A 12,057-nucleotide genomic window follows, 5' to 3' on the forward strand; every position below is an offset into this window, starting at 1 on the left:
ACTCGACAAATGAGTAAATTACAGTATAAACCACACTGCTGCAATAGAGGCCCCAAAACACAAGGAGTCAAATGGTGGTTCATTTCTCTCATTTAATGGTCCCAAATTGGTGAGGGAGTTCTATTTGGTGACATTGTCCTGAAATCAAGTGTTGCTTCTGCCCTTTTTAAAAAAAGTTATTGAAAACCAGAATGGCACATACATAGGAAAGAGAGAGAAAGAGATCTTCCATCTATTGATTTATTCCCCAAATGGGTGCTACAACTGGGACTGGACAAGACAAATCAGGAGCCAGGAGCCAGGAGCCAGGAACCCTCTCCAGGCCTCTCCTATAGATGGCAGGAACTCAATCCACTGCTTTCAAGTGCATTAGCAGGGAGCTGGATCAGAAGCAGAGTATCTGATACTTGAAACAGTGCTTTGATACAGTATGTGGGCATCCCAAGCAGTGGCTTAACCCACAGTGCCTCAGTGCCTCAGTGTCTGCTCCGTTTCTGCCATTCTTTGAATCAAGTTTGCCATTGTGGTTGTAATCATTATCCAGCCAGAGGAAAGAGAGAAAGAGGCACCTCAAGCAAGCAGCTTTCCCTTATGCATGTGTCATTTCTACTCACATCCCATTGGCAAAGCTTGATCTTTTATAGGCCACATCTCACCGTAAGGGATGCTGGGAAACAGTTGGCAGCCACGTAACTAGCCAAAACTTTCTCTTACCAGGAAGAAGAGAGGTTAGCAGCCTCAGCTGTAGTAAGTTTGCCTTACAGCAGCAAACACATCATGAAGGTTGCTTTATTGAAGCTGTCAGAATAAAAGTACTCATGTAAAGACATGAGTATCTTGAAAGCAGATTAAAATTCAGCAACAAATAATTCCAGAGATCATAATGTTCACACATTTATTCATCTTGGCAACATCTATTAGTTGTGAATTCTAATATCTTCCACATGCAGATTCAACCAGCCTTGATTCCTTAGCCACATCTGACCAATACAAAGCATCAGCAGCTGGTTTGGCTTGGTAATAGTCATGTGGTTGTGTTGACCATGACTTGAGGGGAGTCTATGGGTCCCAGTCTTCTCTCGAGGCCCTCCACAGTGCATCCTGCCTTGGCTTCTTTATTGTCTTATTTATGCCTGAGCGTCTTTTTACTTGCTTAACATCTCATTCTGTGGCAGCACCTCGGGCCACAACATCCTTCCTAGGTCTTCCAGCCCTGCTCTCTAGGAAGCCGGATCTTCTCTCTCTAGATACTCAGCTGCTGGCTGGGAGTCTTGCTGCAAAACAAATGCAGGGCTTGAAACCACAATGTTTTTACTTTGTATGTCATAATTTAAGAAAAACTGACAAGCTAGAGAAATAACAGCATACAATACTAACTTTTCTGGAGAGTTCTATGATTCCATAGTAGTTATCTATAACCCCATGGGTTTTTCTTGGAATGAATTCCTGTTAGGAAAGACAGATTCACATAGAGAAACAGAGGCTTATTAACATGAACACTTCATATATACATGGGAGACTCCAGAGAATGAGCAGTGACTGAGAAAGCAGACTTGAAGTCTGACTTGGATAGCATCTTCCACAAAGGAAGGCACATGTGGGGGAAGTGGTAGGACAAAGGAAAAAAACTCTGATTCTATAGGTGCAAAACTTGTAGGGAGGTGAATTAAAATAACAGATAAGGCTGGTTAGTAGCATTTGCTAATATAAAGTCTTCTTGTACCATCCTCAGACTGAAAATTGTCCAGAGTTGTCTTTAGTGACTAATCTTTATTTTCCTGGTAAAGGAGGCAGGGGTAGAGAGGAGGAGAGGAGAGAGCAGGATACCTCACGTTTTTGTAAACAACTCTTCTGCTTTCATGCATCTAAAGGAAGGGCAAGGAGCGTTCCTGTATCTGCTTCTTAATAGCTATAGCTAAATAATTCTTCATGCTTTGGAGTAATGTAATCTGGCCTCTCACATACCTCGGTAATGTTCAAAAGAAAGGTGATTTCTTTTGCATTTTACATTGATTTTCTTATTAATAGCTCTGTAATTTGTAAGAAATGGCGTAAAAGTTGGAAATCATAATTGAACATGATTTAAAGAAAATCAGATATGAATATGCTGGATACTATATGTGGAAGACAGTGTTGCCTAACTGAAAGCCACTTGCTCCTCTTGCTAACAGAATCTGATTTTTACACCAGTAGCAGTGTTCCCAACACAATAGATAATAGCATGGCCTCAAGAAGTGGTTAGTTGCAAAACCTAGTGCTCAGACCTCATCCTGCTTGATTCCAGCTCAAGAAAATCTTGGGAGGACAGGCGTTTGATGCAGAGTTAAGACATCTTTTGGGAAACCTGCATCCTGGGCCTTTATCATGAACATTAGAGGGCCTGGGTTCAAGTTCCAATTCTGCTTCTGATTCCAGCTTCCCACTGAGGCAGGGCTGGGAGGAAGCAGATGGTGGCTCAAGTTCTTGGGACCCTGCCACTAACATGGGAGACCTGGATTGGGTTCCCAGCTCCCAGCTTTGGCCTTGACCCAATCTCAGCTATCGCTAACATTTGAGGAGTCATCCAGTAGAAGATTCTCTCTCCTCCTCTCTCTCAAATAAATAAATAAAAATTTTTAAAAGTCTTCTGGTCCCCAAATGTTTTCAGAATTTCTGCTTCCTGATTGTTTGGCCTTGATAGCAGCCAAGTATGGTTGACAGGTAAACAATTAAATGATGCAAAGGTATGTGACATCATAAGGAAGTCTTGATTCACTTTAGTTCTGAAAGATTGATTTAGGAATAGCCCCACTAGATTGGTTCACATTTAATCATCCCAAGGGAGAGCACTTTCTCCAGTTTCTTTGGAAGGTCAGTTCACCAATGTTAGCAGGATTTAAAAAAAAGACATATTTATTCAAAAGGCAGAATAACAGAGAAGCAGAGACAGAGAACTGGTGGTGTAGTGGGGGAGATCCTCCATCTGCTGGTTCACTCCCCCAGTGACCATAATAGCCAAGGCTAGGCCAGCAGATGCCAGGAGCCAGAAACTCCATTTGGGTCTCCCACGCGGGTGGCCTGGACCCGGGCATTTGAGTCACTATCTTCTGCCTACAAGCTACATTAACGAGAAGCTGGATCCACAACAGAGTAGCCAGGATTTGAATGAGGCACTCTGATATGGGATGTGGCCATCATAAGCAGTGGCTTAAACCACTGTGCCACAATGCCTACCCCTTATCCGTTTTAACATCATGATATTATTACTTATCTGATTCTCCTAAGCAGAATTTCTATGCAAAAAATGAGTTTAGGTTATTGCTTTGTCTGATCTCTAAAATATACTTGTTTGTATGATAATGTGTTATTGAAGAAAAAAAAACCTTCTATTTGATCTGATTTAATTAAATCAGAAGTCTCATTCTATGGTCTAGAGATACATAATCTTAGAAAACAATCATTTTTGGTGTCATCGATTTAGACCATGTTGAGAAAATAATGTTTGTTATTAAAAAAATCTGCCTAACTTGGTCTCTGAACTGACAAATTTAATTATCAGTCTCTTTAAATTTCCTTTGGAAGTTCCTTTCAAACATCAAATTATAAAAGCCAGATCTGGCATTTTGACTAACTGAAAATGCAATGAAAGGTAGGCACAAAATAAAGAACAGTTTAAAATTTTGTTGCAGATAAATTTGAGAAGTCTAAAAAATGTATTGTTAAACAATGCAATGAAAGGGAAACAACCACCTCAAGTCTATCACTGGGAGGAAGGCTGGAACGGGAATCAGCAGTGACACAAAATAAGACACAGGGAAGGTATTTACTGGCAGCCATAATTTCTTCTGCATTTTAAAAAGATTTATTTATTTGAAAGTCAGAATTAGAGAAGGAGAGGCAGAGAGAAAGAGAGAGAGAGAGAGAGAGAGAGAGAGAGAGAGAGAGATGTGTTCCATCTGCTGGTTCACTCCCCAGATGGCTGCAACAGCCAGAGCTGTGCTGATCCGAAGCCAGGAGCCAGGAGCTTCTTCCGGGTCTCCCACGTGGGTGCAGGGGCCCAAGGAGTTGGGCCATCTTCCGCTGTTTTTCCAGGCCACAGCAGAGAGCTGGATTGGAAGTGTCCACTTTATTTATGTCAGAGGGACTTGAACCAGCACCCATATGGGATGCTGGCACTGCAGGCGGTGGCCCCAAGCATCCATAATTTCACAGAAGTGGAAACTGAGGCTCAGAATGGCTGATTGATTAACTTTAGATCACATGCTAACTTCTGGCAGAAGACTAAATTTATGCCTCCTGAGTTCCAGTTCCACGAAACTGCTTGTAGAGGAGATGATCCCACTGTGATGGCCATCCTCGTGATGGGTCAGTGACCAGCCTAACTGGGAGAGTCGGCATCATGCAGGTGATCATAGTAATTAAGGGGGTTAACCCTTCAATCTCATTCGCTTCTGGTGGATGAACTTCAATCTTGCTGTAACTCTCCTAGCTTTTAGGCTTCCGGACACAATTCCACCAATCTTTCCAGTTTTCCATTTCAATTCTGGGGTAAAATAACTGACAGATCTGAAACTAGTATGTAACGTTGTACAAGCAAATCAAAAATAAGGAAATCTCACTTTTGTAAAGTATGTCATAGATGACAAAGCACTTCACAAATTTGTATATCGCAACCCCATGAAGTATTGTCCTCAGAGCAGGTTTTTGGCCTAGCCACTAAGATGCCAATTGGGATACCCACAACTCATGTCAGAATGCCAGAGTTTGAGTCCTGACCCCACTCCCAATTCCAGCTTCCTGCTAGTGTGTGCCCTGGGAAGTAGCAGATGATGCCACAGTGGTTGGGTTACCACCACCCAAAGGGGAGACCTGGAGTATGTCCTTGACTCCTGGCTTCAGCTTCAGCTTAGCCCTAGCTAGGTAGGAGGTGAGAAGAGACAAACCTATTGCTGAGACTACTTTATAAACTGCAAATACTAATACTGAGTTTAACTATTTTAAGACATAACTCACCAGTTAGAGCCCACTAATTAATGGGTATCATTAGATCAAGGCCCAAATTAAGGACTCAAAAATGCTTAGCTAAAACAAACCTCTTCTTGGAGACAGGGAATCCTAGAAGGGAGGGGCTCACTGACTGTCAAACATCACTCTCTCTCATATCTCTGGTAAAGGCCAGATAATTGTTTTAGAAAAGGCTAAAATGTCAGGACACAGTGAGAAGCCTTGAGACTTTTTTTTTTTCTTTTTGGTAAGGAGAATGTATTATTAAGAAAAAATTATTTAAAAAAATATAATGTAAGCAGAGGTGACTTTAGGGACAGTTAATTGTGCCCTCACCTGGATTGCCCTATCCCTATTTAACTTCTTTCTGGTTAGGAAAGAAGATTGTAAGATTGTAGATGGTGGGGGTAGGGGGCTTATTTTATAAACAATTGCATTGCGTAAAGCAGATATTATTATTGTTATCTGCCTTTCCCGAATAAGGAAACAGGCTCAGAGACCATAAACTTTGCTTAGGCCTACACAGGCTCAGAAATGTACTTCTACTCCCTATTCAAGCCCCTCTACTTGTGTTAAGGGTTTGGCCTTTCTGCATTTTATTCCAATTTTTGTTGTTTTTTAATTGTTTCACAACTGTACATATTTATGGGGTACAGTGTTCTTTCATTCACATATACATTATGTAATGACCAACTCAGGGTAATTAGCTGAGACTTTTGGGGGGACTTAAGCATCCAAAAAACCTAAGAATTTGCCTTGACTTGCCTACAGCAAGGAAACAAAAACAAAGGAAGCCCCAGGTTCTCCCTTCCTGTTAGACACACACAGACACACACACACACACACACACACACACACACGGGGTGGGGGGTAGGGAGAGAGAGAGAGAGAGAGAGAGCGAGCAGGCCAAGTTGGAGTATTTACATTTCAACCACTTTGTTTTTTACAAAAGTGAAAGCTACTGATGCATTGATAGAGCTCCCTGGTGAAGCTCAAGTTTTCTCTTTCAACCCTGAGGTAGGATAGTTTGAGCTGGGAATTTTAGAAGGTGTTATTTTCACAGCACATTAGCATAACAAACAGAACACCTTCAGTCAATGAGCATCACCTTATGCAGAGTTAATGGAATGTAGACATGTGAGATGTGATCAGTAAGCCAATGCTTTGCTATCAGTCAGAGAATTTCCTCCTAATAATTCAAAGCAATCTCAACTATCTGTCATTGACTTCTAGTGCAAGAAGTGGAATAATCCCATAATGAGCACTGCTTGTCAAAAGGGAATCTATATTCTTTTGAATCAGTGGAACACTGTCAGGCACAGAACCCAAGCATACATGATGCTGTTAGTGATTGGGTATCCATTAACCTTACTGAATGGCAAATAACAAAGCCAAGCGAACACATACAAAGTACTGGCCCACTCAACGTTCTTACAAAAAACAAAACAAAAAACCTGTCTCCATATACCCTGTAAAGGGTATACAGGAGGACGAAATAAGAAATCAGAGAAGGCTGAGTGATGTCATCAGCTCTACTTAGTGGTAGCACTAAAGTCACTTCTGCTTAGTGGAGTCTGTCTACTCTGGGTGTTAGGGATGGACTGGCAATGTGAATTGGGCTCACCACATTTGAGTATTTCACTTAATTAAGACTTTCATGGATTTTGTGTGTAAAAACACCAGTCTGAAAGAATAAAACTTCCTCTGTGAAAGCCTAACAGGCATTAGTGTATAAGCAACTTATAAATCAAATACCAGGAAAAAGTATTTGTAGCAAATTACAAAGAGCTTATAAAAACACTCCTATTTCACTGATCATCGATAAAATGTAAAACTGGGTAATGAGAATAGTCTGTTTATCCTTGTTAAGTATAATTGCCAAAAAGTAAAATCATGACTCTCAAGTAAATATGAAATTAAAACCTGTGTAAGATTTTATTTAATGATGAGAAAACTAGTAAGATGTTATGATACATTCAAGGAGCAGTTAAGAAGCTGGGATATTTATAGGAAAATTAAGGGAAGTTAGGCTGAGATGACTGGACTAGATGTGCATGTACATTCATTGTGATAAAGAGGGCACAAACCTCTGGGGTTCTCTGTCCCAGTAGGAATGACCACCCTCTCTACCCAACAAGTTGCCGAGTTAACAAGTGACCTACTAAGCTAGGCCTTTGATCACTGCATCTCCGAGGAGGGCTCAGATTGAAGGCACTTTGAAAAGTTCCTTTAAAAAGGAATTAGAAGATAAGTTTATTCTGGTTCAAAAACTTTTGGGAGCCATGGATGGTTTTTTTCATAATGTGCATTTTCCATGAACCTTTTGAGGACCTCTCATACATACCTTAGACAATCCTTGGATGGCCTTTATTGATATTTTATACTGGAAGGCACGCTACCTATCTTGTATGTGTGTGTGTGTGCACACGCGTGTGCGCACATGTTTGCCTTCGTTCCAAATTTTGATTATTTTGTCTGACTTGTTCTTTCATCCCATAGCTTCTACAGGACCATAATCTAAATGAGTTGAAACCAATCCATAGAATGAGACAAATATTCTAGTTGGCCAAGAGTTCTTATTCTAACTTCTTTATAATTGGTTATTAAAAGAATGATAATCTCAAACCAGCTACATGGATTTCACCAAATATTTTTCCTAATGACCCAGATTTTCTGTTCCTATTGAATATTATATGGAATATTCATGGAACTAAGGAAATGTTGGAGATTTGCTCATTATTTGTGAATATTCTTTGTTAAAACTTCCTGAAAAATGTCTGAGAAATGCATTCATTGTGTTTGGGATCACCCAATAAGTCTCACTAGTTTAAGGTAGTGAGAGGGAAATGTTATCTTTTAAGCTAACACACAACTCAAAAACTTTCTTCCATTACTAGAAACTCATCTCCTCTGTGATTGTTTTTCACATTATGTGTTCCCATCTTTTTCTATTTCTTTGTGTTTTTCAAGGTACGACTTGTTCAAATCTGGCACTCTAGAATTTGAATGGTTACCTGTTTTATAGGCTTTTTCATATAACTCACTCAAAATGTGAGATAAAAGAGTGTTACTAAATGAAATATAAGCTCCACCTGAAATCCCTCCTCAGTCCCCAAATGAAAGACTGTGAAATTTTTAAAAACAGTGGTTTGAGGGGCCAGTGTTGCAGTGCTGCAATGTAAGCTGTTCGCGACATTGACATCTATTTTTGCAGTGCCCATTCAAGTCTCAGCGGCTCTACATCTGATCCAGCTCCCTGCTAATGCACTGGGAAAGCAGCATGGGCCCCAGTCACCCATGTGGGAGACTGGATAGAGCTCCTGGTTCCTGGCTTCAGCCCGGACCAACCCTGGCTGCTGTGGCCATTTGAGGAGTGAACTAGCAAGTGGAAGATCTCTTTCCCCCTCTCTCTCCTCCCCTCCCCCACCCTCCCGTTACTCTGTCAAATAAATAAATAAATCTTTGGTGGGGGGAGAAAGGTAGGGTGAGAAAATCGCCTTGTTACATAAATTGGTGTTTGAATTTCTGATTCACTTTTATGGTAATTTTTCCTAGCAGTGGAATTAGTGCTTATGAACTCTGGAGTCATACCCAGGATCATGCCCCCACCTCCCCATCCCTTCCAATTTTGCATCCTTGGTAAGTAAGCCCTTGGTTCTCTCATCTGTAATGTTAGCATCAGATTCTAGAGTTCTTATGTAAAAAAGATTTAGCCCAGGCCTATAGCTCAATAAGTGATAGCAGACAAGAGCACCACCTTCCCCTCTCCCTGCTTCATCATTCATTCCATTCAGCTGTCCTTGCCTATCCTCTGAACTCCAGATATTGCCTACTGAAGTCCCCTGTTGGTTTCTTTTATAGAACTTTCACCATTTGGGATTATTTCTTGACCTTGGCTGTCTCACTGAGGGAACTGAAAGCTCCAGGGAGTAAAGGTAACATGGACCTTATTCACCATGGTATAGCCTGAACCTAACCCAGTGCCTGGCACATGGCAAACGTTCAGCAGATACTAGATAACATATGAATCCAAGCCACACATAGGACTATAATCACTGAAAATTACAGAAGAGGGCTTCTCCAAGGAAATATGGAAACCCCCATTTTTCCTTCAATGTTTTCTACCACCAGAAAATTGAGAAGAGGATTTCTGGATGCATACATATTTTTCACTTTCTTTGTATCATGTGCCAAAAGTGTATCATAAGGACGCTTCTGTGTAACTAGTGAACATTAAAATGTACAAAAGTCCACTTAGTATTGCATACCAAAACATAAATTGTAAAACTTATGAGCATTCTTAAATGCAAGAGACTTATAAATGTGAACATGCCTTAATTATTCGCTGTGTTTTTCTTAAAGAACTGCCATATAAAATTACTAGGTATATTAATTACAGGTATCTATCATTGTCATTTTCACCCAGAATTTAGATATTTTTTCTGCATTTCTTTTAACATACCCTAAGCCTTCAACAAACTTAAAGAAAACACATCAATATAGAAAATCCATATGTGCTCATTCGAAATGTACACTATAGTAAATGCCCTGGGTGTGGTGCTGACAGAATTTAGTTTTGCAAAAACATATACTTAGTCAAATGACATCCACAGAATTACTTCATAAGTCCACAGATATGATAGCATCTGCCCTCACTATCTATTCTTATTCAACCTTCTGGGAATTCCAGTTCACTGTATCAGAATAAAATTAAATAGACATTCTGTTCTCATCATTTCTATCTTAATGAGAAATGTTTTTATGTCTGCATCCTAATTATTTTAAGTAGCCAAACTCAAAGGCTCAAGATCAAGCTTAAGATCAAAACCAATGGGGAAGGAAAATTGATTCTGAAGGCAAACTGGCGTAAATATCTGGCCTGGATTCTGAGTTGAATAGGAGTCCTGAAGGCATGGTGGAAATATTCAGAATAAAATTTTCCAAGGTAAGAATACTTGAGAGGAAATCATAGTAGATATGAAGTGAAATGCATTAACTTTTCTTTTTATAAACTACCTGCTCCACACGAAGGAACTGTGTTTTATACTGCTGTTTCCTTTGGTGAGTTTTTGTGTTCACCATATTTTTCTATTTTAAAAGTTAAAACAAAAAGCCAAATAAAGACAAAGAATACATATTGCAACATGAAATCATTTCAATCATAACCTCTGTCTTATAAATTACATACAAGTGACAGCAACAAGTAAGACTGAAGTTTATGTGGGGATTTTTTTTTCTTTTTTTTTTTTTAAAGGTCTTCCTTTGCCGTTGGTTCACCCTCCAATGGCCGCCGCGGCCAGTGCACTGCGGCCGGTGCACCACGCTGATCCGATGGCAGGAGCCAGGTACTTATCCTGGTCTCCCATGGGGTGCAGGGCCCAAGGACTTGGGCCATTCTCCACTGCACTCCCGGGCCACAGCAGAGAGCTGGCCTGGAAGAGTGGTAACCGGGACAGAATCCGACGCCCCGACCGGGACTAGAACCCGGTGTGCCGGCGCCGCAAGGCGGAGGATTAGCCTAGTGAGCTGCGGCGCAGGCCTTATGTGGGGATTTTTTTAAAACTTAAGGAAAGAGTGAATCTCAAGTGATTCTGTTGATAAAAAGCGATGTCCTCCAAAGTCTATTCAAAATTTTTCTTTCTTGTTTTTTTTTTTTTTCAAAGATTTATTTTGAAAGAGTTAGAGAGAGAGAGGAAGAGGCAGAAAAGAGATATTCCAACTACTGGTTCACTCTCCAGATGGCCACAACAGTCAGTGCTGGGCCAGGCCAAAGTCAAGAGCCAGGAGCTTCAACCACATGGGTGGCAGGGGTCCAAACACTGGGGGCATCCTCTGCTGCCTTTCCCACCTACTAGCAGGGAGCTGGAAGGGAAGTAGAGTAGCTGGGACTTGAACTAGCATCCATGTGGGATGCCAGCATCACAGGTGGTAGCTTTACCTGCTCGACCACCAAGTTGGCTCATCAAAATCATTTTCCTGAGGTAGGCATTAGGCTGGGAGTTAAAACATCAGTTAAGACATTCGTGTCCTATGTCAGAGAACCTAATCTGCTACCCAGCTCCAGCTCCAGACTCCAGCTTCCTGCTAATGCAGTTCCTGGGAGGCAGTGGTGATGGCTAAGTAATTGGGTTCCTGTCACTCATGCAGGAGATCTGGATTACATTCTTGTCTCCTGTCTTTGGCTTAGCCCAGCCCCAGCCAATGTGGGCATTTTGAGAGTGAACCAGAATATGGGCATTCTTTCTCTCTCTTTCTAAGTCTCTTCCTCTGTACCTCTGCCTGTCAAATAAATAAACATTTTAAAAACTCATTTTGCTTCACCAGATTCACTTACATTATGAGACAGAGGACTCTGTATAATCAGAATGCTTTAGAATTGAGAGAATCAAGAGGTTCAGATTCTAGGTCACATTCTGTTATTGCTATGAAATTATAACATCTCTCCAGACCTCAATTTTTCTAATCTAAATTACAGGAATGCAATTAGATCATACTAAATATCCTGCTGGTGGTGAGATCCTGGACAACCAGTGTTCCCAAAGAACATCATAATGTTCAGAACATCCCCATTTACCTTAATAAGGAGAGGCCTTAACTGACTTTCTTCTTCTCATCGAACACTACTTTCCAAACAGGCTTCTGTTGACCAGGACTTGAGAGCACGAAACTGACTTTTGTCTCCCTCACAATTCTGTCCAAGCGCAGTCACTACCTTTCTTTCCCTTCATTTGTTGCAGTAGCTCAGCTGCTTTGAAATCAGGTAACTCTGAGTTGAAATGTCAGTTTTGTCAATCACCAGCTTAGGACTGTTTTTAGCATGTCACTTAATCTCTCGGAGATCTGGTTGCCTCATCAGAAAAGTAAGCACATTAGTAGTACTTATCTCATAAGGTTTTGTGATAATTAAGTGAGATTACAATAAAAAGCCTTTGGTGTGTTACCTGCCACATGGCAAGTATTCAGTTATTATCATTGACTGTCTCTGTGTTGATGTGTGCTGTGGTTTGTGTGGTTCGAGGGGCTTTGAGCTTAGACTTGAAGGTGAGTGGAGACTAGTGCAGTAAATGAGTTACA

The 12,057-nt window shown here is 40.8% G+C and overlaps 1 long non-coding RNA gene across 1 annotated transcript; it reads right to left on the bottom strand.

Moving 5' to 3' along the window:
* Nucleotides 1-226: 226 nt before the first annotated feature.
* On the bottom strand, nucleotides 227-11,731 carry LOC127491163 (uncharacterized). Its single transcript, XR_011380163.1, has 2 exons — nucleotides 11,558-11,731; nucleotides 227-1,274 (listed from the first exon to the last, which is right to left on the bottom strand). It is a non-coding gene; the product is annotated as an uncharacterized lncRNA (long non-coding RNA).
* Between the last annotated feature and the right edge of the window lie 326 nt (nucleotides 11,732-12,057).

Source organism: Oryctolagus cuniculus, chromosome 11 (genome assembly GCF_964237555.1).
Source record: "Oryctolagus cuniculus chromosome 11, mOryCun1.1, whole genome shotgun sequence".
NCBI lineage: Eukaryota > Metazoa > Chordata > Mammalia > Lagomorpha > Leporidae > Oryctolagus > Oryctolagus cuniculus.